Here is a 6000-nt window from a genome sequence, read left to right on the forward strand (position 1 = left end):
TCACAGGCAGCTAAGAAATGCCTGTCTTTCCTGTGTGGCAGAGTCTGAGAGTGACATTTCATGGCGGTGAGATTCTTGACCTAACCATTTTCACCTCTTTGATTAAAGGGATTGCCAGTTCCTACCCCACTTCCAACACCTCTCGTCAGGTTTTCAAATGCTTGCCCTGCGCTGACATTCTCTCTCTTTTTTTCACTTTTCATAAAACTAAAGTACTTTTATTACACCAGAAAATGTTAGGCAGCTATGAAGTGGGGCACCAGAATCTTTATGAGATTCACCATAATTTCCAACATTCTGTTAACTGTGAGCCACACACCTTCAGTCAACTCTAGTTTGGCTGAAGAAGTGGTTATGATTTAGCTTAAATGCCACATGTGAACATTTTTTAATGGGGAATAGACTGGGTGGGGGCATTTTGAAACCAAAAGCCATTCTAGCCAATGTATACTTTGTATTTGCATATCAGGCCAATTTAACGCAAAGGGATTTGCATGTTGTTCCCGCTGTTTATCTCTACAGCTCCCAGTTATATAATTCACAGTCAGGAGTTCTGCAACCTGCCGTGATTACTGCTTCCCGCCATGAACTAATAGCTCAATTTATTATTAGCCTTGGGAGCTTGCACCAAAAATGCTGACGGGACCATAAACAGCAGGTTTATCTGACAGCAAAACAAAGTGCATCCAGACATGCTGTGGGGGGAGAAAGGGCAAAATAATGCCAAACAAAGCGGTGAAATCCATACTCTCCAAAGTTCCGTAAAGAAATATAAGGCGATGCTTTTTGTACTCCAAATACAAAGTATTACTTCAAGGGCCACCCTTACCCCTAAGGCCGTGCATTGCTTATCTTTCCTTTCAGTGTACTGCAGAATACCCACACACACATTGAAAGAATGAGTGAGGGGGTTGGGCAGGCTAGCTCCACCTCCAGTGTAAGCAGTGGCCACACTTGAGTCCATGAGTTCGGCTGGCATGCAAAGGGGCTTTGTGTACATACTGGTGTGCATCTGTAGAATGCCAGTCCAATGCCCGGATGGTGTGGTGGCTTGTGCATGGTGGGAATGTGACTAGCCTGCATGGCCCCACAGTCCCTTTCATGCCTGGAGCAGTGTCTGAACCCTCCCTTAGACTGCCAACAGCATCTGCTAGGCATGGAGTAGCATGCTGCGTGCATGGCGCCTTGATGTTCTTACACATGTATGCATGAGTACTAGAGATGGTGCATCTTCTCTCCACCCTGAGAACAGCAGCAGAGGAAGCCGCTTGGGCGCATGGAGCAGCGCGCCTAGGGGCAGAGCAAGCTGCCCATAGGGGTGGAGCGAGGGCGGGGCCTCTGGAGTCTGCCTGCCTCCTCCCACTCAGCCACCCTACAGCTGAGGGGGAGGCAGCAGGCAGACCATTTGGGCAGCGCGGAGCCTGCACATGCCTGGTGAGTGCCACCTGGCATTTTGTCACCCCCCCCTTCGTGGTGACACCTGGGGCGGTCCACACCCTCTGCACCCCCATTCCTCCGCCCCTGCCTGGGAAGGAAGCTGAGGCTCAAAGAATGACACATCAGGCAATTCACAATGACAATAACAAGACATCCCTAAAAGGCAAATTTAGTGTCATAATAAGGAGAGTGCTTTTTTTTTCCAAATTAGGGCCTAGCAAACTTGGGCACTTGGAGTGAATGTAAATCTCTAGGTCATATCCATGTTGGGATCCCATGGACAGTAATACTAAAAGGAAAGGAGTTCATGATGGCTGGGAGTTTGTTAAGAGGGAGATAGTAAAAGCACAACTTCAGGCAATACCAATGAGACGGAAACATGGAAGGTGCCTAAAGAAGCCAGGGTGGCTATCTAAAGAACTTTTAACTGAGTTAAGATTAAAAAAGGATGTGTACAAAAAATGGAAAAGGGGGGAAACCACCAAAGAGGAATTCAAACAAATAGCCAGCACATGCAGACACAAAGTCAGAAAAGCTAAAGCACAGAATGAACTCAGGCTTGCTAGAGAGGTTAAAAGCAACAAAAAAGGCTTTTATGGGTATGTCAGTAGCAAAAGGAAGAGCAAAGAAACAGTGGGGTCACTCAGAGGAGAAGATGGTGAAATGCAAACAGGGGACACAGAAAGGGCTGAACTCCTCAATGCCTTCTTTGCCTCAGTATTCTTCGATAAAGAAAACAATGCCCAACCTGAAGAATTTGGAGCAAATGATTCAGCAGAGGAAACACAGCCCAGAGTAACTAAGGAGATAGTACAAGAATACTTGGCTAGTCTAGATGTATTCAAGTCTCCAGGGCCAGATGAACTGCATCCAAGAGTATTAAAAGAACTGGCAGATGTGATCTCAGAACCACTGGCAGTCATCTTTGAGAATTCCTGGAGAACAGGCGAAGTCCCGGCAGACTGGAGGAGGGCAAATATTGTCCCTATTTTCAAAAAGGGGGAAAGAGAGGACCCAAATAATTACCGCCCAGTCAGTCTGACATCAATACCAGGGAAGATTCTGGAGCAGATCATTAAGCAAACAGTCTGTGAGCACCTAGAAAGGAATGCTGTGATCACCAATAGTCAGCATGGATTTCTGAAAAATAAGTCATGTCAGACTAACCTGCTCTTGTTTTTTGACAGAATTACAAGCCTGGTAGATGAAAGGAACGCAGTGGATGTAGCCTACCTTGATTTCAGCAAGGCATTTGACAAGGTGCCCCATAATATTCTTGTAAAGAAGCTGGTAAAATGTGGTCTTGACTATGCTACCACTCAGTGGATTTGTAACTGGCTGACTGACCGAACCCAAAGGGTGCTCATCAATGGTTCCTCTTCATCCTGGAGAAGAGTGACTAGTGGGTGCCACAGGGTTCTGTCTTGGGCCCGGTCTTATTCAACATCTTTATCAACGACTTGGATGATGGACTCAAGGGCATCCTGATCAAATTTGCAGATGACACCAAACTGGGAGGGGTGGCTAACACCCCAGAGGACAGGATCACACTTCAAAATGACCTTGACAGATTAGAGAAATGGGCCAAAACAAACAAGATGAACTTTAACAGGGAGAAATGTAAAGTATTGCACTTGGGCAAAAAAAATGAGAGGCACAAATACAAGATGGGTGACACCTGGCTTGAGAGCAGTACATGTGAAAAGGATCTAGGAGTCTTGGTTGACCACAAACTTGACATGAGCCAACAGTGTGACGCGGTAGCTAAAAAAGCCAATGCAATTCTGGGCTGCATCAATAGGAGTATAGCATGTAGATCAAGGGAAGTAATAGTGCCACTGTATTCTGCTCTGGTCAGACCTCACCTGGGGTACTGTGTCCAGTTCTGGGCACCACAGTTCAAGAAGGACACTGACAAACTGGAACGTGTCCAGAGGAGGGCAACCAAAATGGTCAAAGGCCTGGAAACGATGCCTTATGAGGAACGGCTAAGGGAGCTGGGCATGTTTAGCCTGGAGAAGAGGAGGTTAAGGGGTGATATGATAGCCATGTTCAAATATATAAAAGGATGTCATATAGAGGAGGGAGAAAGGTTGTTTTCTGCTGCTCCAGAGAAGCGGACACGGAGTAGTGGATCCAAACTACAAGAAAGAAGATTCCACCTAAACATTAGGAAGAACTTCCTGACATTAAGAGCTGTTCGACAGTGGAATTTGCTGCCAAGGAGTGTGGTGGAGTCTCCTACTTTGGAGGTCTTTAAGCAGAGGCTTGACAACCATATGTCAGGAGTGCGCTGATGGTGTTTCCTGCTTGGCAGGGGGTTGGACTCGATGGCCCTTGTGGTCTCTTCCAACTCTGTGATTCTTTGATTCTATTCTATGATATCCAGACGACCATTTTATGACACAGGGCTCTGACAACACAGAGCCAGAACGCAGACTATAACACTGGATCAGATTGAGAGAGCACAGGGGCCAAGCTCATAGGCCAGTGGGTCTGCTTCAGAAATTCAGAATGTCTTCCACAGGGTGGAGGCTGCCTCAGAATCTTGGGTGTGTGTACACTTGGCATCACACAGATGATAGCATCTCATGAACTCCGCAGTTGTGTGTCAGCTTTTATGGTGCTGCTCACAAACCATTTTGAACTTGGGATTTAAACTCTGGTTACTGTTGCTCCAAGCTCAACATTATGTATGCTGAGCTACGAAGAATAATGCACAGATTATAAAAGTATTCTCATTATGTGTGGCACACATGCACACCCCCTGCAGCTTACTTGCAGCAAAAGACTTGTTTTACGTTTTCTTACCATTTCCTATGCAAGGGGTCAGCTGGAGCGCTGACTGATTTCACAAGCTAATGATCAAACTCTATGGAGGCCAATTACCAGGAATTGTTGGTTGTGTTAATTATAATTAGGCACTTACCAAAAGAATTAACACCTACCTATCTCAATTTTCTATTCTCAGCTGAAGATTCTCTCTCTCTCTCTCTCTCTCAAAACATTAAATTTAGTATGAGGGAAGGTGGAATTAAACAGACCTTTAAAAGTTAGAAGCAAGAAGTTGCGTTTTATTTCCTATTGTCTTTTAAAAGCATCTGTTCAATAAATATGTCAAAAATACAGAATGCTACATATTGAGCACCATAAATAAATGAAGATCAAACAAACATGCAGCCCAAGAGTTACTACTTATTTGAAATTGCAGATATAAACTATTACGTTTTAAATGGTGTATTTATCAAAGTAAAGGTATATCGAAGCAGCTTCATCGTGACATTGCATTATGTCTGCAATGGTATGGAGATATATTGAAATCCCTGGAGAAGTGTTTGGCTTTTCTTCTTTAAAGAAAATGCTTATTTATTAATTTAACGTATTTCTATCATGCCTTATTAATAAAATTAATAAATCATAAATAATTCCCATGCATGGAGCCAAGCCAATGAGTGGATGGGAAGAAAATCCAAGTTAAGTAGTTTATTAAGTAATCAGGAAAGCAAGAAAGAAAGCAGGTGACATTAAAAAAATGGATACGAACCATGGGGGACCACAAAGAGACCTCTGGGATTAGCAGGGATATAAGGGATCACGCAATCCCTGAGGTATCCTGGACCCAAACTGTTAAGGACTGGGGAGTCAGCTACATTAGTAAAGAAACACTGCTTTGAATGCACTATAAACATGCAACACCAGATGGCGCCAGAGAGCAGGAAATTTCAAAACACGATTTTCCATAGAGATTTTTTCTTTTGTTAAAATGATCCAATTTCTGACTTATTTATAGCAGTTTCCCCCCTGTGTTTAGATCTACCCCTGGTAAATTAAAACAACAAGCTTAAGTCTGGCCTGGTAGCATATGGGCAACCACTGCAAGCATGTGTTGGTGGCAGTCTGTCCGCATCAACAGTCTAGCCACAGCAATTTTCACCAGCTGAAGCTTCCAAGCCAAGCCAAAGAAAAGCCTCGTATAGCGTGAATTGCAATAATTGAGCTGTGAGGTTACCAGTGCATGAATCACCATGTTCCCGTATGGCTAACTAATTCAAACAAACTTAAGATCTCTCAGAAACAGATGTCTTTGTTCATTGGCAGCATTCATATTACTGAGGTTGCTTGACACAGTTTAACGTGCTGTGAATTGTTTGTAGCACAGCAGCTCAGTCAAATTGTGATTGTTAATGTGCATCCGGTACACTGCATGAGCCACTGGTCTGGATGAACCAGACAGTTCTTGGAGTAGCAGCTACCTGGCTTCAGCAGCAGAGGGTGCTTGTGATGCCGCCGTGTGTATTGGCGCCTGTGCCAGGTGTCAGAATGCATCATCATTTCATCATCATATTTCACATGCTGTGACATATTTGGGCTTGGGTGTGTGAATGAGTTAGGTAGGCGTATGTTTGTTTAGATGAAAGTCAGCAGTGGTGAAGAGGACAGAAGCAAAGATCAGTGATGGTTTGTTTGCTTGAGATGTTTCCATAGGAATATGCATTGCTTTAAAATGAGAGGTACCTGAAGCAATAATATATACCGTTATCTACCTCAAAGTGCGCTCATACA

Source organism: Podarcis vaucheri (genome assembly GCF_965113315.1).
Source record: "Podarcis vaucheri genome assembly, chromosome: 3".
NCBI classification, from domain to species: domain Eukaryota; kingdom Metazoa; phylum Chordata; class Lepidosauria; order Squamata; family Lacertidae; genus Podarcis; species Podarcis vaucheri.